The following is a 22,853-nucleotide window of genomic DNA, read 5'->3' as shown; positions in this document are numbered from 1 at the left end:
GGCTCTGGGGAGACTGTCAAGATCCAAATTATAGTAACATAATACTCCTTTGCATGAGCTCACATTATTATGTCTATATTTATATACATCTACATAATTACAGTACACATAAGTACAATATATACATGCATCTATATGTGCGTCTATAGTGATATACTCACATACACATAAATTACTATATCTGGCAATTGCAAGACATTTAAGAAACATAGTCTTGCAGGGAACATTTTCACACATGGAATTATCATTTTTTACGTGTTCCATTGGAAATAACATGTTTTATTTATGTTTGACAAGGTTGTATTTGCCTTAGGGTAAGATAAGATACAAGGCAACTCGTAAACTTGCATTTACCTTAATTTGTTCAATAAATTAAGCTATAGTAGTCTATAAAAGAATTCATCTTCCTATTCCCTAATGATTTTATTTGATGATGAAACCCATGACATCAGCAAAACATGACTGCATATATTTGCATTCCCTAAACAATGTAGAACAATTAAAAATATATGCTTCGCCGAATATCTTTTCAAAAGAGTAGTTCTGCAAACAGTCATGATGCTCTCCGTGTACAAGCAGCGAAACAGTTTGCTGTACTGAAAGTTTCCCTCCATGACAGGTCATTTTCACACTGCAGAGAATATATTTTGACTGTTACTATCAGATTCACCTTGTGCTGAAAGCCTCATCTGTTTCAATGTAAAAATATCTGAATTTCAATGACGTACTGACCTTTTTTTTTCTTTGTAAGTTAGGGGTATGATGTAAAAAAATGTGTAGAACTAACAAGACTTGAAATCTTACAACTGAAGAGTCCATTGCAAAGGAGCAAGATGGTGTAAGTTAGGTAAACCACATGATATTGAACTTTTTGATTACCAGGAATTTGCATTGTGCCAAATGAAACTATTGTTTATACTAAACTCCTTTGAGAAAGGGGGAAGTTGGGGGGATGGGAAGAGAAAGAGTGGGAGAGAGCAATGAGGAGAAAGGGGGAGAGTGAGAAAGAGAGAGAGGATCATTTCTTTTCTTTTCTTTTTTTTTTTTTTGCCAGTCATGGGGCCTGAACTCTGGGTCTGGGCGCTGTCCCTCAGCTCTTCAGCTCAAGGCTAGCGCTCTACCACTGGAGCCACAGTGCCACTTCCGGGTTTTTCTGTTTATGTGGTGCTGAGGAATTGAACCCAGGGCCTCATGCTTGCAAGGCATGCACTCTACCGCCGAGCCACCTTCCCAGCCCAAGAGAGGATCATTTCTAAGGTGGGTAAGTGGGTAGAAATATAGAACTCTGGGCCAGTATCATATTTCAACAAACAATCTCTTCTTCCTCTTTTATGAGGTTAAATGAAATAAATGTATATCCAATTTTCCTCTGAGAGTGACTCTACTTCACTTATCTTCCAGGAAGGCCCAGCCATGGGAATAGGTATGGATTTTATTGTTACAGTCAAAATCTAATGTTGTGTCAACTTAATTAGTTAGTCATGAGGCAAGTATTTGTGCTTCATAGGGTAGGTGATACTGTGTCCTGATTTATTATAGCTGAGTAATGTGATTGTGGTGTAATTACACTGTGTGTTCTTTTAATTGGGATCATCCAAGCCAATGGTTCCAATCTAGATTTTGTCTAGAATATGAATTTATAGAGATATTTGTGATTAACTCGTAGAAGATTCCTTCAGTGTCTACTGGCTAGAGGCTTGGGGTGCTAAGAATCCACACATATGTACACCAACAAACAATCTTCAATATACAGAATAGTTCTCCTTCATTATCAATGCAAAATTTGAAAAAACACTAATCTGCATTTTTTTTTGTCACTCATGGGGCTTGAACTCTGGGTCTGGATGCTGCCCCTCAGCTCTTCAGCTCAAGGCGAGCACTCTACCACTTGAGCTACAGCGTCACTTCCAGTTTTCTGGTGTTTTTTATTGGAGATAAGAGTTTCATGGCCTTTGCTTCCCTGGCTGGCTTTGAACCTTGATCCTCAGATCTCAGCCTCCTGAGTAGCTAGGATTACAGGCATGAGCCATCAGCATGGCTTTTGTTGTTTTTTAAAATTTGTGCTAGTCCTGCCTGGAGCTTTAATTCAGGGCATAGGCCCTGAATTTTCTATACAAGATCATCACTCTACCACTTGAGCCACAGCTCCCTATCTGACTTTTCTTGGTAATTAATTAGAAATAAGAGTCTAAGCTTTGCTGCACAGCCTGGCTTCGAGCTGTGATCCTCAGATTCTCAGTCTCCTGAATAATTAGAATTATAGGCATGAGCCACCGGCATCTGGCCCAACGATTGTCTTTTAATACATAATACATAATACATGATACAGGGGAAATGATTCCTCTATCAAAGACTAGAAATTTAAAGTAGTTGTTAGTATCTATTTGTCACGTTTCTTTTGAAAGTAGTCAGTAGCTGATTGTGGGCTGGAAGTAGGATGCATTTATTTCCTGCTCTAATCCCTGCCCCAGAGAAAGAACTGCCGGTCATTTGCTTCTGTTTCACTTGCTTAGTTTGGACTCCCAGTAGCTATGTGCCCTCTGCATTGACCCTTCTGCAATTGCGCACCTGTGCTCTTCCCAAGAATCACTCTCAAAATCATCAGGATAGACACAAATGAAAGGAATGAAGTCTTACAGGTGCGGCCCTCCCACATTCATTCAGCCTATTTCATGCCAGCAAGTGGCCACAACCAGGGGTGTGAGTCAGGGCAGACATCAGGAAGGACGAATGGCCATTCCTTCCCCTTTGGTTTCAGTGATTGCTTCCTGTTCTGTTCCCTACAGCCTCATCACGTGACTGGGCAAGTCTCCCAGCGATTCTGATTAGGTTGGCTGAGCAACCCTCCAGTTCATGTATGAACGATGAACTGGTTATTCAGTATTAATTCTTCCTATGAGGAATATTGCCTTGTGCAGTTGAGAAATTATGAAGCTGGAAGTCTGGTCTGAAATGAAACTGTCATATTCTCTTTCAAGATCCGGGGTGTCATTGAAAACCTAGAAAATGTTGGCTCAGGAATTAACTTCCCTTTCTTAGTATGTTGCAAATATTTATGTTGTGATTTGAGTGGTCAGTGTCAGCACCCTTGAAATATTCTTGAAGGTGATTTGAAAAATGATCAGAGGAAAAAAATTGGATAATCATAATACTTGTTTCCAAACAAGGCTCCTATTTATTTATTTATTTATTTATTTATTTATTTATTTATTCATTCATTCATTCATTCATTTACTTATTCATTCATTTATTTGCCAGTCCTGGGGCTTGAACTCAGAGTCTGGACACTATCCCTGATCTTCTTTTCCTCAAGGCTAGCACTCTATGACTTGAGCCACAGTGCTACTTCTGGCTTTTTCTGTGTGTGTGGTACTGAGGAATCAAACCCAGGGCTTCATGCATGCTAGACAAGTACTCTACCTCAAAGCCATGCTCCCAGCCCTAAGGCTAATATTTATTTCATATTAAAAATTACACTTAGAAAAAATCACAACAAATGACAATTCAAGTTTTATCATATGAGGAGGTAATTCATTGAAAGAGAAAGAAAATGTGTATTTTGGATATCAATTTTATATAATTTCTTAGCCAATTCCTCTGCCTTTATAATCTAGAAAAGGCTATTTTAAACTTTAGATTATACTTAGAAATTTGAAAGCATTAGTGTGGTCTTGTTTGTAAACATTTGGGTAAATGCCCAAAAATGGGATTGCTGGGTCATAGGGGAGTTCTATGTGAAGTCTTTTGAGGAACCTCCATACTGCTTTCCAAAGTGGTTGAACAAGTTTACATTCCCACCAACAATGAAGTAAAGTTCCTTTCTGTCCACATCCCCTCCAGCATCTGTTGTTGTTAGAGTTCTTGATTTTTGCCATTCTAACTGGAGTGAGGTGATATCTCAATGTTGTTTTGATTTGCATTTCTTTTATGGCTAGTGATGTTGGACATTTCTTCATGTGTCTATTGGCCATCCTTCTTTCTTCTTCAGAGAAGTTTCTCTTTAAGTCTTTCGCCCACTTATTTATTGGGCAGTTGTTTCTTTGAGGATTTGTTGTTGGGGGGTTTAATTTTTTGAGTTCCAAGTATATTTTAGATATGAGACCCTTGTCTAGTAAAGAGACCCTATGGCTAGTAAAGATCTTCGCCCAATCCGTGGGTTTTCTATTGATCTTGCTAGCTATGTCATTTGCCCTGCAGAAGCTCTGCAACTTTATGCAATCCCATTTGTCCAACCTTTCTTTGATTTGTTGTGTTTCCGGGTCTCTATTCAGAAAATTTCGGCCTGAGCCAAGGAGACCTAGGGTTTCTCCTATTCCATCCTGTAATGTTTTCAGAGTGTCTGCTTTGACTTCAAGGTCTATGTTTATTGCAGCATTATTTACCATAGCTAAGATATGGAACCAACCCAGATGCCCCTCAGTAGATGAATGGATCAAGAAAATGTGGTATATATACACAATGGAATTCTATGCCTCCATCAGAAAGAATGACATTGCCCCATTTGTTAAGAAATGGAAAAACTTGGAAAAAATTATATTAAGTGAAGTAAGCCAGGCCCAAAGAAACATAGGTCCCATGGTTTCCCTTATTTGTAATATCTAGTATATGTATGAGTCAAGCGGAAAAGGTCAGATAATGTGATGTCAGGAAAATGAACCCTTAGATGTGTATTTTAATGTTTTTTTTCATGCATGTGTTTCTAACACATTTATAAGATTATCTCTTTGTTGCTTTCTATGTCCCTCCCCCACAGTATAACCCCTGCTTTCACTATATTTGATGTCAGTATAACTAGTGGAGGAGATGGGGAAAAACCAGTTCTATAAGGATACAGGTGGACCTGTTGCAACAATGAGAAGCACAAGTTGTCATGTCCAAAACGAGCTTTACAACGTCGGTGCGGTGGGGGGGGGGAAGGGGGAAGGAATAGGATTGGGATGGGGGGAGGGGGGAGGCTGGGAAGGGATGTGAAGGGTAAACAAAGGAGGAGGCTGCAATGCTTGGGAAGAAATGTACGCATTATCCTGCCCATGTAATTGTAACTCCTCTGTACAGTATGTTCACAAAGAAAATTAAATTAAATTAAAAAATAAAAAAAAAGAAATTTGAAAGCAAACTAACATTGTTGCAAAGACTATGGAAATACACATATATGTACCAAGCATACACACACATGCATACATGCGTGCGCACACACACACACACACACACACACCCTCACTCAAAATTATTTCCTAGCCACAAACATGTCATTTTATTACTGTCATGGAATAAGGTCCCAAAATTGAGAGCACCAAATAAAACCTGGATCAGAATGAAGATTTATGCAAGTACACACAAATGTATTAACTGAAGTATTGTATTTGCAGGTGAGAATTCAAACACTGATTCTTTAGGAAAACTAACTCACAGTCCAACAAAATGAATTCCAGAACCTGGCACTTGACAGATATGTCAGAGAGGTTAAGGGGATGGGAGAAAATGAATGAAAAGAGGAAGCAGGGGATGCCATCATACTACTTGCATATCTTCTGGAACTATGAAAGTCGAGAGGGGGTTTGTGTTGGGAAGGGAGGGAGAATACTGAAAAGGTGACACCAATCATGACACATTGGACTTATTAACTAATTTGTGGAATGGTAAAACCTTTGTACAACTATTCAAAGAAAAATTTAAAAAATTCTTCAAATTTTATTGTAATCTTTAAGTAGTTGTACAAAGGATTTGCCACTCCACAGAAGACTATATGAATACAACAAAGCTTGTGACACTCCCTTTGTTTCTTATCGCTCAAGAAAATAGAAAAAAAAGTAAAAATAAAAATAATAAGACCTCAATTTAGACTCTAGCATGCTACTTCCTAGCTGTCTAAAAATGTAATGTCAACAAACATTGCTAGAATGACAATATCCTGAATAATGAAATAAAGCTGTTGCCAGTGGTGTTCAGACCATTACACATTTTTTAAGAGACTTAATAGCTCACTTAGAAACAATATGTAAATTACATAATTCATGGAACTCACTAATTCAAAGGTAACATTTACTCCACATATTTGTCCTTATATTTCTTCATCACAACACAAAATGTCATCCTTCACTTACTTACTTTTATGATTCCATAAAACCAGAAAATGGTCTTGGTAAAAATAAGATCAAGTCTTTTCAGTGTTTATCAGCCGCAGTCAGATGAGCGCCAGGAACAAGATCAGAGTTCAATCGAAATGGCCGAATAATCAACAGATTAAAACTTAGGGCTTTGACACATTTATTATCAGAACAATTAAGGCATGACTCGGCTAACTATCAAATCAATCAAAGTTCAATCAGCAGCCCTCCAGTTGTGATCATGGATCTCCCACTGTATGATGCCACCTTATGCAGGTTGTTAAGCAGTTTTGAAGGGTTAACTGTGCTTAAAAACTACGTCAATATCCTTTTTTAAAAAATGAAGTCTGTTCACCACACATTTGTGAAGGGTGAAATTCAAGGCCACTGCCTAAAAACTCAAAAAGCACTTTAGAGCTTTTATAAAGATGTCTGAATTTAGGTAAACGTCTTTGTGCCATCTCCAGAGATGTTATTTAATTTAAGATTCACATGACCTTTAGGCCAAGCAAACATCTCTTGCAGAGAGTACTTCAGTTTACTTGAAGTGGTGAGTAAATGAATGATACATTTTGTTTCATTTCTTTTTTTTTTTTCACCTAGGAGAGAGGTTCAAGTTCTTGATATGATGTTAATTGCCTGGTAACTGTTTTGACCAGAAAAACAACTATTGTTCGTATTCTCTAATGTAGAATCTAGAACTAATGGTAATAATAACACCAATAATAGTACCGTACATGAATATTAAAGGGGCTCTGTTGCTGGGGGACTAGCAGGAAGAAGGAAGGGGAAAAAGGAGAGCGTAACCAGGATGAATATATGTATATACGTATGTATATATGAAGTTAGCATAATGAAAAACATTAATTTTTAAATGGAGGAGGGCTGGGTGATATCGGATAAATAAAAGTAACTGGGGTTAAATTTGATCTAAGTACAATATATGCACTGATAAAAATAAAATAAAATTCCTTTGTTCAATTAATATATACTAATAACATTTTGTGATTGGCTCTTCAAAAAATTAATGTTTGAATAAGCTTTCCATATATTAGTTGTAGTTTTGAGAAACTGACTTTAAACCCTTCCAACTGAACAAATGGGTAAATTAATTATGAATTTATGCCATAATCTAAATGATAAAGTATACATTTTAACAACTGAATTATATTTCAAGGTATGGCATTTTATTCTGTTGCATTAGATACCAAGCATGAATGTTCTGATTATTATTATTTTATTTTTTGGTGCGAGTCTTGGGCTTTAAACTCAGGGCATGGGTGCTGTCCTTAAGCTTTTGTGCTCAAGACTAGGGCTCTATTATTTGAGCCACAGGTTCACTTCTGGATGTTTAGTGGTTAATTGAAGATAACAGTCCCTGGATTTTTCCTTCCTGGGCTGGCTTTGAACCACGATCCTCAGATCTCAGAAACCTGAGTAGCTAGGATTACAGGAGTGAGCTACTGGTGCCTGGCCTTTTTTTGATTGTTTATTCATATTTGACTTTTCTTTCTTAGTAAATTTTGTATATTATATCTCAGCTCTGAATTTCTTTTAACCAGTTGGGTGATATGGGACAAGTTACTTAACTTTTATAATCCTCAGTTTATATTTTGATAGCATGTATACTTTATAGTTGTTGCCATGATACATAAACTATATCGACTGTGTAGAGCTCTTAGAATGAATTACATGGCATATATTATGCAATATATTACACATTCAATGCCTTACATCTACTTTTATATTCTTTAGGTGTGGGTATGGTTTGTGTATGTATGTGTATGTCCATGTGTATATCTGTATGGTTTTTTTATTTACCTGTGTGTCTATGTGTGTATGTATGTTTCTATGTAACTTTGTATGTATGTGTTTCTGTGTGTATGACTGTGTATAGTCCTTAAGGGCTTGTATTATATCCTTTGAATATGTACAACTCTCTGAATTATTGTATTATAAATTTATATTGAATTCAAGAATGTGATAAGTTACTCCTTATTACAATGGCTTTGTATTTTGTGTAACACTTTACAAAATACTTCTAAAAGACCAAGTATTTTTTCAAATCTACTAAGAGAACAGTTTCTTTACATATGCAAATAAATATGACAACAAAGATTTCACTTAGATTTTTTAACAATAAAATAATTCTTCAAAATGATAAGAGCATTTTGGGGCTAACTTAACTGTTTTCACTTATCTTATTTAGTTATGCTGTTTTCTAATCTTCTGTAGCAGATTAGGTTTTCCATAGAGAAGACAATGAGAAAGAAGTTTGCATGAAGACATTTTTAGCATTACTCCTGTGATCAAGAACAGTTGAGAGGAGGCAGTTTTTAGGTTACACTGAAGTAACAATAAAGATTTTGCCAACCCAAGCATCTTCATATCCCTTCATTGACTGGTCACAAAAGGTGTCCTAAGAAGGGTCATGTTTTAAACAAGGTTGCTCTCTTCAGGTAAAGGAAATCACTTCAGAATATAAAAATTTCCAGATGGTGTAGTGTGTGATGGTAATCTGGATTTCATATTAATGTGCCTCCTCCTCTTTTGTTGCAAAGTGGGTTTTGTTAAGTTGTTTCATTTTATGTCAGCATGTCAAGCATTAACTATTTAAATGACACTAGATGAGACTTGTGTTGGTTGATTTGGCATCTCTATGACAAAAATTATCTGTGAAAACAACTTAAAGGGGAAGGAAAGATTAACTGTATCTCATGGTTACAGAGGATTCAGTGCATGGCTGGCTGGTATCATTGCTTTCAGGCCTATGGCAAGGCAGAAACATCATGGTAGAAAAACATGGCAGAGGATGAAAACTGTTTCCTGCATTCCAGCCAGGAAACAGACAGAGATAGGAAGAGGACAAAGAAAGATATATCTTTGGTGACCTCCTTCCTCCAACTAGATCCTACTTCCTAATAAAATATGAATGCAATCATGTATGAACTCATGTAGAAGTTGGTGTCTCATACTCGGAACTCCATGGCATCACCAGTTGGACACCAAGCCTTCCACCATTGAGCCTTTTGAAGAACACTTCAAATACCGATCCTCATAGGGCCCCATGGGAAAGAGATTAAAATAGCGCACAGATAATGTAGCAGTACCAATTGAAATGAATTATTGCTCCTTCCAGAGTAGAATGTATGTAATTAAGTCATTGTTCAGACAAATGGTGTTTTGTTCACTGGAGGAATGGTGAGATCTTGAGTAATTAGAGCTGTGATACATCAGGAGCTGTGATATATTAGGAGGGGCCTAATTAGCTTTGGCTAGAGGGCATTCAGGGTTTTGGATGCAAACAATCCTCATAGTTATGGCTACAGAGTCACAGACCTTTTGTGCCAGCATCAAGGTGGCTGATGGTCAGAGCTTGAATAATGCTCATGAAGGTAGCCAATCTGCACACTTGTTTCAGTGCTATTTGGAGGTAGCTTTCAGGTGGGTGTTGTCATAGGAAGCAAAAACCTTCCCAGTTCATGTTTAGTCTCCATGTATTTTATTCTGCAGACCTCATTGTACCCTTGCCAACCTCATCACTCATCAGTCATTCATCAATGTTGATGAGTCTCTAAAAATTATAAACAAGGCTGGGTGCCGGTGGCTCACACCCGTAATCCTAGCTACTCATGAGGCTGAGATCTGAGGATCTTGATTCAGAGCCAGACCAGTCAGGAATATGTAGGAGACTCTTATCTCCAATTAACCACCAGAAAGCCAGAAGTGGTGTGGCTCAAGTGGTAGCCTTGACCTTGTCAGTTCAAAGGCTTCAGGAGAAGACTATAATATTGCTGAAGAAAAAGGTTCGACCTGTGCACTTAAGCCATAGCCTTTACTTGAGTTTCTAGCTTGCCCTTCCTGATGGCCTAGCCTATGGATTTCTCCCTATATACATATATGCACATTTTTACACTCAATATGTAAGTATGAATACATTCTAAAGACTTATTCTGCTTTTAGTGTGAAGAGCTAAAGTAACTCCATTTTGAGATTAACCCCACCATCTTGTGCTGGGCTGCCCTCAGAGTAACCCCGAGAGAGAGAGAGAGAAAAAAAAACAATCCTCTGTTGCCATCAACCCTGCCCACCCTTAAGAAACAGAACAATTGCCCAAGTGTTGCAGGAACAGAACATAACGAACCCTCAAACCTGGACCAATAGTTCAGAAAAAGGGTAGTTCGGCTAGGGTGGACTCAAACCTCGGTACATGGGCCAATAAAAAATGACTATGTAATCTTTATAAACCTTAACAATCATGTAACTGCTTGTGTGGAAAACCCCGAAACTTGTTTGTTAAATGCTATAAAAGCTGTGCTGATTTTGTGCTCAGGGCCTCTTAGCGTCCCCGGTTACCAAGCACGTGGAGGACCAAGCTCAAGCTTGCAAATAAACAACTCTTTTGCTGTTTGCATTGGTCGTAGTCTCTGGTGGTCTTTCGGGGGTCCCGAATCTGTACAACAGGTGGAACATTGGCTATATATTAGCTCATGGTGGGAGAGTGATGGCAAGTTCTATTCTCATGGTAACTTGTTTTACAGTGGTCAGGTATCATTTGTTTTAGGCCCAGAGTGTGATACCTACCTACTTACTTACCAACCTAGATACATGCATGCATGTATGCATTGTGTGTGTGTGTGTGTGTGTGTGTGTGTGTGTGTGTGTGTGTGTGTATGTTTGCAGTATTGGTGTTTGATTTTAGGGCCTTGAGTTTGCTAGATAGAGATGACCTAAATTCTGAAAACTTGATGCCTTCCATGTATGAGGCCTGGAAGTCTAACCATTTGCTCAGATTCTAAAACTAGGCAAGGAGTTGAACCAGTGGACTGGCTAATCTTAGTTTCCAGTTGGCAGTCTTTAATTTCTTCTGCTTTCATAGATCGAGGAATAATTTGTGGAATAACTTGTGAGGAATAACTGGGCTGCTCATCTATCCTGCTCTCAGGAACAAGACTCTGTCCTCTAATTCTATAGCACTCCACACTTGGAAGGGAGACCCTATGGTGACAGAATTTGGGGGGGAACTCGAGAACTGAACCTTCTCAACCTTCTGTGAGATTTTGCTACTTCTAGGATGATATTCAGGTTTCCTGCTTTCAGCTTCGGTAGATAAGAGTCTCTTTATATGTTGCCAAGGAAAAGCTCTTAGGATTTGATTGCTGATTAATCATCCTCAGTGTTTCATTTTTTTTCCCTCCAAGTCAACTGTTTCCCTCAAAACAGCAATCCAATTCCTTTGCTCTTATTTGTGATGTGCTTCTTAAAAGCCTGATATATTACTTCTATCCATGCAGTCCTTTCTGGGGTATGTGAGGTCCAACAAGTGAACATTTTAGTGGATTTTCCTGCTACCACTTGCAGAGAGGTATTAGTGCTGTGAGTTCCTCCAGAGAAGATGTTCTTGATGCCATACAGAAAATAGGAGATTCTAGCTGCTCCATCTTGAACTATTTCAAATATCATCCACTGATCATCCTATTTTCTTGTTTTTAACACAGAGATTTTTGTGTAAGAAACTTACTAGGAAGAGCCCTCAACAGCATTTATGAGAAAACAGAGAGTACTGGAATGGGTAGAGGAAGATCTTAGGTTACTTTGCCAAAATGAGTCATAAGACTGGGAGGGTTCTGCAGAGCTGTGTCCTCTGTAGAGATGAGATGCCTTCGAGAAGGGACTGTTACCTTAAGCAAAGGTATGACTTTTGATCACAGGATAATTTTTGAAAGAAAGAGGTCTCATGAGTGAAAATATAACTCATACATCTGTGAATATGTGATATGTGGACACACATGTGTTTGTGTAAATGCACACATGCACACTGCACTCACATGTAGAAAGGAAGTAAGCTAATTATTATGAATTCACGATACTAGAGTTTAATACATAATGATATCTATCTATCTATCTATCTATCTATCTATCTACTCTTTGGTTTGCCTTCTTTAGCTCTAAAAATCAATTCTCTTAGTTATAAGAAAGTAAGTTACTTTTTTTGTTTGTTTGCATGCTTAGAACTCAGGGCCTGGCTGCTGTCACCCAGCTTCTTTTGCTCAAGGCTATCATTCTACCACTTGAGCTACAGCTTCACTTCTGTTTGTTTTTTGTTTTTTTGGTATATTGGAGATAAGAGTCAGATGGCCTTTCCTGCCTGAGCTGGCTTCTAACGATGATCCTTAGATCTCAACCTCTTGAATAACTAGGATTACAGGTGTGAGCCACCTGTGTCTGGCCAAGAGGATCATTTAAAGATTTTAGACTGATGAAAAAGGCAGTTTGATTTCCCTGAAGTTGTGCACACTGTGCACAACTTATGGTAGTGTTGTCCAGCATTACTTGAAGGCAATCCAGTGCATTTAAGAAAATAAGGTACTATGCAGATTCCATAGAATGTCTTTTTAGGTATAATACCACAACTTATCTGGTTTGAAATTTTATGACTGTAGAGGTGATGAAAGCTCATAGTCAAATGTAAGTACGGTTGTACATTTTGAGATTTACATAGTATCATTATTAAATTTTAGTTTTTAAATCTTCATTCCTTTCCATTCATGTAGAGCACCAAATTCTTAGTGAATTCTTAGTGAACATAGACTAAAATAGATATAAGATGAAGGAGAAGATTAAAAACCACAAATACTTTCTATTAGCTCTTTCCTATAAACCGTATAGTATTGTAAGGTCACTTCATTTAAAAGTACTTTCTGTAATAACAGTGAAGCATTATACCTGCCCTTTTCTAAAAAGAGTGCCTTTAGATGCTTACAATTTATGGTTGGGGAGGAGTCTATTTGCATTATTTTCAGAAATGTAGATAATGGTGTAGATAAAATAATCCGAGGTCTAATTTACACTAATTGGTATTTTTAAAACATTAAGAGGATCTAAAAACATTTAAAGCTACCCACCCACAAACTATTCAAACTCCTGGTGAGGAAATGCTACTGCCTGCCTCTCCACTTCGCTATGTGAAATTTTAGTGGGTGAACACGTTCATCTCAAGTGTTGTCATGTGTATTTACCCCTGTGAACATCGGCTGCATTCTGCCATCAAATCAGCAAGTTGCCTTCCATGCCAATGGTGGTGTTTTTATCATGTGGCTTCCCTACAGTAAATTCCAGGCCTTCCCTTGCTTGGCGTGACCACCTGTTATTCCACACCTGTTTCAATTTATAAACCATATGCTGTAGTCACAGCTGAGAAACCACTGTGGGCATGATGTGATTTCTCATAAATATTTCATAAATTCAAAGTTCCCTGTACTTCAAAATAACCTAAAAGCATTGATTTTTCTGAAAAAGCAAACCTCACGGCAATGGATATATCCAGTTTTATTATCATCATTTAAGCAAATATGAAGTTCACTCTTCTTACAGTAACTTCTGTCAATGCTAAGATTTGTATTGCTTACTAGTTTTATTTACCTTGTGTTAGAAAAACACCCGTGAAGTCTACAGTAAAATAATTCAATTGAAAGGATTGTTATGATATATACATATATATATATATATATATATATGCCAAAGAAATCCAAGAAAACAAGCATGTGTAACTACATTTTCTACCTACAATAAGAAACATACCCCATAAAACAACAGTCACAGAAAAATCAATTGGTGCTAACTTTTGATGGCTTTTTTTTCTTTTTTAAAAATCATTTTTGAGGAGTTAAATTAAGAATTTATTATCATACTAGTTGCTTGTAACAGAAGTCAGCTTTAAATAACTAATAAATAAAGCCTAGCTTACTAATTGAACAAACCAAAACTTGGAAAATGACTGAAAAAATTTTAAATGTAAGCACAGTTCTGCTGTTCGCTCTCACCTCTCACTTTGTTTCTGCGGCATAGGCTGTCTACTTACATAGTGGAGTGTGAATTTATATCTAGAAGAGCAAGCCTGACCTTTCCAGAACCTTCATTCTTGACTGTTTCCAGTGCAGAAGTGTTTCTTATTGTAGTAGTTTAAACAAACAAACAGCAATGAAAATCAAACAAAAGTAACAAAAGAAGCCTACTTTTCTCTCCAGAAATCACAATAACCATTTTGTTTCATCCGATTTATCTTCGTCCTTCTCCCATTCTCCTTTCCTTTTATCTTCTTCCCCTTCTTGGCAACCTCCTCCTCCCCCTTTTCCTTCCCCCTCCTTACCTTCCTTCTTCCCTGCCACTCTTGTCCCTTTCTCCTCTCCTCTCCTCCTTTCCTCCCCTCCTCTGCTCTCCTCCTATTCCCTTTCATTACTTCTTCTCTTCCTCTAACCCATCTCTCCTTCTTTGGGTTTTAACTCAGAGTCTTGGTTTTGCTAGAAGACATGTCTCTCAGGTAGCTACAAATACAGGTTTGCAATACCAACATGCCTGGCTTCTTGTTTGAGATGGAATTTCACTGGATATTTGCTCATGATGGCCTTAAACTGTGATCATCCTAATCTCTGCCCCTGGGTAGTTGGGATAAAACAGTGAGTCACCCTGCTGACTCATTTTAGTGTTGGAATATGTGATTTGACCAGTTGTATGTGCAACTTGCTTCTTTGCTACTACTTATAACAAAAACATACTCAAAATTCACCTCTTACTACTTTTGATCATATATTGTTGCCTCAAAACATTAAAAATGCTTAGGTGTTATAAGTAATATATTTGTAAAATATTTTATTTATAGTATTTATAGGATATATAAATATAATATTACAATGTTTACAAGTACTTATATAAATATCAATAAACAGAACTAGTCATGTAATCAGTGTTTATATAGTATTTGCTGCATAAAATGCTTATTAGATAACTATTTTTATGGTTGATCCTCTGTTTTTTCTTTTATATTTTAAATGCCTATTGTACTTGCATCAGGTCCTTGCTCTAGTCCTCTAGTTGAGTGTGGAATTGGAACAGCCAAGACAAAGATGCCTATCATAATTCCTATTTCAGTGTGAAAGCAATCTCGTTGGTATAAGTCTTAGGGCAAGATTTTAAAAGTAATTATTACCCTCCTGTTTGCTATTTAAAATCAATCTTAAATAGCAGTTTGACCTTTCAATTTTTATTAAAGTTTTAGTTGGTTCCTGGCTAGCTGCTTTGAATGGGGATGAGATCATTCTTTTCTTTTCTGTCAAGAGTGAGATTCTTAGTTGGGGCACATCACTCATGGGAATCACATGGACTTCAGTTTCCTTGCAAATTTTGTTCTCCAGTGAACTAAAAACAATTGCTGTGTAGTTTATCCATCTTTTGGTCATTGTTGTGAGAACATGATGCAACTCTTCATTTTGAGTGGAAGCAGAAATCTCAACATTACATTTTAAAAATTAATGTCATTGAAAACAAAAACTAGAAATTAATAACTAAAAATAACAACTTAGGTTTTTAAATTAAAAAATAGTGAAAGTGAGGAAAAGAAAAATATGACTGAAAAGAGACATTTTAAAAACTCATACCGATACACCAATTGTGTATGAAACAGCCATCAGCAGAATAAATAAACCATTAAGTTATAGAGAAGGCATAAAATACACAACCTAGTAATTTGCTACTTCTGATAATGAATTGATCTTTAACTGTGACAAAAATTCACAATAAACAGATAAGACAAACTAATGTAATTTCTCTCAGCATTCTGTGATGACAGATGTGTCAAACAACAGAAATAAACTTCCTTCTCCATTCTTAAGACTTTATTATAATTTTTACTAAGCTCTGGGCTTTAGATTTAAAGTTTCTTACAGCATTAAGAACAGAAAAGAAAAGAAAGATTCCAAAGGTTCTGAACCAAAATAAGATCAAGGCTCATTTCTAGGACAGGATGAGTTATTTTTTATCTACTTTGATTCATGATGCAAGTTTTGTTGTATTAAAAAATTAAATCCTCCCTGCTGCTTTATAGCAGGGAAACGAAACCTGAGTCAACAGATTTATCAAAAAAATATACAGAATTCTGATTTTAGAAAAAAATCACTCAATTGATATTTCTTATGAGTTTTATATAAATAATATTTTACACCATTGACTAGATTCAGACATATAAATTTAACTAAGAAGACATAAATAAACATATGAATTGATCATCAGAAAAATAATCTTTGTTTTAAACCAATTCCAATTTTATAGATTTACAGGAAAAAGCTTTGAGTCTGTGGAGTGTTAAGATTTGTTTTATTATCTTTAATTAGTTGTGCCAACGTGGTCCATTTAACAAAGCAGTTTATGCATACAATTCATCTTGATTAGTGTCACTCCCTTTATTCTTACCACCTTTGAATTCTTGACAGCATTCTCCCCTACTTCTCCCTTTTTATTCAACCACCCTTCTCCCCTTAGCCCCATCTTCCTTTTGCATATATCCATTTCCTGGTACTGATTTTGTTTTGTTGGGCTTTGAACTAGTATCTAAAAAATTACACTATTTGAACTTTCCATAGAGTCTACTACACTTCAACTAATTCATTTGTAATCACTGCACACAACCTAACATATTTTTTTTTTGGGAGGGGGTCTGGTCGTGGGGCCTGAACTCTGGGCCTGGGTGCTGTCCCACAACTCTTCAGCTCAAGGCTAGAGCTCTACTACTTGAGCCACAGAGCCACTTCTGGCTTTTTTCTTTTTGCTTATGTGATGCTGTGGAATTGAACCCAGGGCCTCATGAATGCAAGGCAGGCGCTCTACCACTGAGCCACCTTCCCAGCCCCCTAACATATTTTCATTATAGATTTGTAGGCACATACTATCTACCACAAATGAGGGAAACCATGAAACCTTTGCTTCTCTGGGTCTGACATATTTTATTTAATATAATTTTTTCCAAGTCTTTCCATTTCCTTGTGAATGGTATAATATCATTATAATACATGAGTAAAATTCCATTGTGTATATACACCATATTTTCTTGACTCATTCATACATTGAGGGGCATCTGGGCCAATTCCATATCTTGGCTATGATGAATAATGCTGCAATGAACATGGTGGCTTAACTGTAATATGGTTTGTGATCAATTAGATTAATACCCAGGAGTGGGATTTCTGTGTCATAAGGCTGATGTTTATTTTTTTGAGGAACCTTCATGTTGTTTTCAGGAGTGGTTGAACAAGCTTGCCTTCCCACCAATAGTATAAGTTCCCTTTTGGCCACAATCTTACCACCATTTCCTGTCAGTTTTCTTGATAATGACCATTCTAACTTGTGTCAGGTGTAATCTTAGTGTTATTTTAATTTGCATTTCTTTCATGATGTCGAACATTTCTTCATGTATCTACCAGCTATTTTCACTTCTTCTGAGAAGTCTCTCAGTCATTAGCCCATTTATTAATTGGGTGGTTGTTTCTTTGAGGGTTTAATTTTTGAGAGTTTACTTTTTTGAAGAGCCTGGAGAATTTTATTTTTCTGATTTATCAGCTAATCAAAATGTACCTGTCTATCTGAAGTTTGCTTATTCGACTTGATTTGTATTTCTCTTCACAGTTTTGAATATATTGACTATAAATCACTCCTGTTAGCATTATTAGTCTGCTATGTTTGTTTACCCTCCAAATTCATATTGAGGCTTAATTACCAACATTATAGTGTTAGCAGAAGCACTTTTAGAATGTAGGTACATGAGAGATTTGCCCTTATAAGTGAAATTACCAACCTGATAAAAGAGCTGGAGGGAGTAGAGCATTCCTTTTCCTCTTTTTCCATTTTATCCCTCCACCACAAGAAAACATAACAGGTGGCTATTTTGGTCAGGTTCTTAGGGTGATTTCAGAAAATCCACTATTAAGGAGTGCATGTATGTATGTGTGTATTGGAAATCTACTATATTTTTATCAAAACTTCTTAACTTATATTTGCAAATGAGTCATTTTTTGTATATGTAAATTATACTTGGATGTATCTGTTATCTCATTTAAAAATGCAAAATGTAGAGACTAGAGTCAGCTAAAGGCAGTCCAGTGAACTTTGATATACTGCAGGAAACAAAAGCTTAACAAGCACTAACATGATGATAATGCTAAAAATTGTGTTAAACTTACTAAAATGGATTAAACACATCATTTGCCCTAAATCTTTTATTAGGAACTTCATAGAATATAGAAGAAACATGTATAAATTAGTTAGAGCCCCTGCATTATAGCACACTATTGCAGGAAACATTTATGACTAGAAATAGCTGTAATAACAGATGCTGCAGTTGAATTGTGCTTTATGAGTTCTCTATATCACCAAGGATGGTGCAATTACTTCTGATTGAAGATACTGGGGGAGAGCTTCAAGAAGAAGGTGGTATTTCAATTGAACTACATGTTCCAGTTGTTGACTAATTTCTTAGATGCTTATAAGTGTATATTTTCATGAGGCAATTTCCCAAGACTTCTCTATACAATTTTGTGAATATGTAAGGTGTTTAGAGACTTTATGTGCATTTGCAATTTTCAGAGCACTTGTGAGTGCCATTAAACCTTTTCTTTTCCAAAGATCTTATTGTTTCCATAGTAACAGATACATTTGAAAGTGAACACTGACATTGGAATCATTCAACTAGTGTTCATGGGATTCTTGGATGGCACCTTAGCACCAATAGATTCTGCTAAGGAAATGCTAATGTAAGTTTCTTTTCTAAGCATCTGTCTACACATTTATTTCCTGCAAGAATATATTCAATAGCAATGACTCTGTCTATGCTGTTATATAGATTAATGAGCAAGGAAAATATGTGTTTCCTCATACATTAGACTCAGTGCTTCTTGGTCCATGTCATCTTCACTTACTGTTTCTTTTAGCTATTAATATATTATGGAGCTATTGAGAGTCTAAGCATATATATGTGCTTTCTCATGATTTTTTGAGGTGGTTGTCTTAGTTTATCTATATTGCTATGACAAAATATAACCCTTTGGTAATATTTAGGGAACAGAAATTTATTTCTCACCATTTTGTAGACCAGAAGTCAAAGACTTGAGAAATTTATATCATTACTGTGATTCCACAGAGAAGCTCTTTGGATCAAAGATCTAGTCAGTAATTTTCTCATATTGATCACTGCACCTCTGGAGGTATGGATTCCAATTTGTATTTAGTGAGATGCAAAATTATGTCAGCTAAGGTTTCAGTGTTCAACATGGTATACATTATAAATTCAATTACAAGAAATTGGGAAAAGCACTTGGCCATGTAGTTGAACTACCACTTAAGGTGAGTAAAGTTTAGGGAAATGTTGGCTATTTCTAATTTGTGAGTTATTAAGAACAGTATTCTTCAGGGATCAGCAGTAGGGCTCTGTGGACTTATTTAATAATCTTTTAATATAAAAATCTCTGGAAGAAAGCACGCTTAATGAGATGATCAAGATTCCAGATGAAAATATGGCCTCCTGGGTTGAGAAGTGCCAGACTAAGGGGAATAAACTTCAGCCATTGCTTGAAGGCATTGGAAAGGCTGAGAGCCAGGGGAAGGAAACTAGGGAACAAGTATGCATGCATAAAGTTTTAATTTTAGTCTAAAATAGATTGAGACAAAACAAGTGAAATTAAGATATCATCCAGGGAAAACTTTTTTCTATGATTATTAGCCCTGGATACTATTATATTATTTCTTGGAAAAAGATAAAATGAAAACAGGAAGAAACTTCTCTTGAATTCTTCACACACACACACACACACACACACACACACACACACACACACACACACACACACACACACACAAACACACACACACACACACTCACTCACAAAAGAAAGAAAAAGACTTCCTCACAGCAACTTAACTATAGAGGTGTGACCTTAGTGTAAGAAATGAGGTGGGGAGGCCTGGAAGGTAGCTCAGTGGTAGAGTGCCTTGCATGCATGAGGCCCTGGGTTCGATTCCTCAGTACCACATACGCAGAAAAAGCTGGAAGTAGCACTGTGGCTTAAGTGGTAGAGCACTAGCCTTGCGCTGAAGAGCTGAGGGACAGCATCCAGTCCCAGAGTGCAGGCTCCAAAAAAAAAAAAAAGAAAAAAAGAAAGAAAAGAAAAAAGAAATGAAGGGGAAAATGCAGAAGGAACTTTTCCTCTTTGCAAATTTTAAGTCATTTTTTCTAATTAATCACACAGGGTTTTTTTTACTTGTCGATTTCATGTGTGAGAATTTGGTAGAAAAACAGCAGGGATGGGGGGAGCTGGGAGGGCAAGGGTGGTAAGGGGAAACAAAGGAGGAGGCAACAATACTTATTCAAATGTTTTTTCTTTCTTGTGATTCTTTCTTTTATTATGGTCATTTAGCCAATGTGGTTTGTGATTCTTTTAAAGTTATTTTTCATTTAAAATTTCAACATCAATATTATTAGATTTTGTGTTATCCATTGAATTACACTTGTTGTAGTGTCATTTAATTGCTGTTTATATTTCCAGTAACACTTTGGTCTTAATATTAATTATAGTTACAGGAAATTAGGTTGAGAGTAAGTAAGAAGTTTTTTACCTTTAACTTTTCAAGGTTCTTGTTTATCATGCACATCTTCCATAATCGCACCTTTTGCAAATATTTAAATTAGAATATTTAGTCCATTCATTTTTAGGAGAAAACCTAGTCCATTCAATTATTTTATTTTCTATATGTCTTTTTTTTTGTCTGTCATAGGCCTGCACTCTGGGCCTGGGCTATCTGCCTTTTTGTCTATGACAACTTTTGTTTTGATCTTTATCATAATTTCCTTTTTCTGCCTTTTTTCTTTTGTCCGTTGATGTTTTCACTTTTATTTTCAAGGTTTCTTTTCGCCTTTTCTTCAAGTTTCAGTGTCTCTGTCAATTTGGAAGACTGATTATATTCTTTTAGGTAGTCTAATATTTTAATCAACCCCATAATAAGTTTAATTACCGCTTCTCCTTTTTTGTCCGCTTCTCCTTTTAAAAAGCACTCTCACATCTCATTCATCTCACTGCTATGCCCTCCCCTTTATTTTTTCCAAGAGTTCACTTCAGAGTTACCTTTTTATAATTACTTTTATGTTATTCTAATAACTATACTTTTTTACATTTTTTATTGTGAAAATACTGTACAGAGGGGTTACAATTACATGGGCAAGATAATGAGCACATTTCTTTTCAAGCATTGTTGCCTCCTCCTTTGTTTCCCCTTCCTATCCCTTCCCATCCTCCCCCACCCCACCCCAATTTTCCTCCCCCCCAATCCTCCCCCCCCGCCCAGCACGAAAGTTGAAAAGTTCATTTTCGACATAACCACTTGTACATCTCATTGTTGCAATGGGTCCACCTGTATCCCTATTTAAACGATTTACTTTTTTATGATAAAATTTCTTTAAATATGTCCACATCGTTTTGGCTTTCCTTGCTTTAAACTACTCCTAGCAGGTTACCTCTAGCACATGTTTGCCTTAGTATGTTTTTGAAGTAATCTGTTCTATGATAGCTCTGAGGTTTCTCCTGTGGTAAATATAGTAAGCCTAGAGATGACTACATTACAACATGCAAATTCAACATACATCTTCCTGTAGAGACAGCCATCTTAAGTAAGTACTGAATTGGATTGATTTTCCCTGTTCTTAGCCTCAGTTTTTTTGTGTCTCAGGCTTTCTGGGTTATACTTCCAAATAAAGCATGATCACACAAACTTCCCCATGCTTTTCCTCTCAAGGGACTCCAGAGTGAGTGACTATCCGTTCAGCTCCTCATTGTGTTGTATACACTTTTCTTTTCTTTTCTTTTTAGCCTTAAATTCAATATGCCCACTGAGTTTTTAATACATAATCCATATATTTTCATTTCTGAAATTTCACTATTGACGTTTTAAATCCTACATACGTTTTGAAGTCATTTTAAGTATATTCAGTTTTTCTGAATATACATTTATTTTCTTATCCAAATGTTTGGAAGTTAGAATCTTCTTTTATTGTTTTTTTTTATTGTGAAAAGGTTGTACAGAGGGGTTACAGGTACGTGAGCAAGATAATGAGTACATTTCCTATCGAGCACTGTTGCCTCACAACTTGCCTTCCTTATCAGGTCTAGTTCTCTGCTACTTCTGGAGAGAGACCCATATGAATTATACAAGATATGTTCTAGTTTTCTAAGTTTCTGATTGAGTTTGGTAGTTTTGACTAACAACTGGGAGAGAGGTAGAATAATGAAATCAGGGTACTGATTTTCCTGCTTGACTTTAAAAACTGGTTTAAATTCTTGGCTATGTTTAGAAAAACACCACTTCTGGAAAGTATCTTGAACATATTTCTCCCTAATTTTGTTCAATTATTTCTCTTCCTCATCATTTTGTCAGATTTTAGCTCCATTACTTCGAAAAGATAACTGTATTATCTCTTTTAGATAGAGTTGGCTCCTCTATCATTTATTCCTTAGTAAATAAATCCCTCCAAATTATGCAAACTCCAGGATGACTCCTGATTTCCTCTAGATGGTATTCTATGATTGATTTTTTTATTGCCTTCAGCTACAGTGGCTCTATACTGTCAACCTAAAGCAATATTTGTTGTCACTTCAGCATCAGCTTTTCTGTGAAGTAATATGCAGCATGGGTTTGCATCATTGATTCATACCTTTCATTCTAGCTATACAGGAGATTGAGATCAGAAAGATAAGGTTCTAGGCAAACCAAGATAAATAGGTTCAAGAGACCCCATTTCAACAGAAGAAGCTGGTTACAGTGGCGCACATTTGATACCCCAGCTGTAATGAGGAATGTAAATTGGAGGATAATGGTCTAGGCTATCCAAGAAATAAAGGGAAAAGAAAAAAAAAACACCAAAAAAGTTCTATC

The sequence above is a fragment of the Dipodomys merriami genome, unplaced genomic scaffold, assembly GCF_024711535.1.
Source record: "Dipodomys merriami isolate MVZ:Mamm:240054 unplaced genomic scaffold, mDipMer1.0.p SCAF_9, whole genome shotgun sequence".
NCBI classification, from domain to species: Eukaryota; Metazoa; Chordata; class Mammalia; order Rodentia; family Heteromyidae; genus Dipodomys; species Dipodomys merriami.
Note: the sequence above shows the minus strand (reverse complement) of the source record.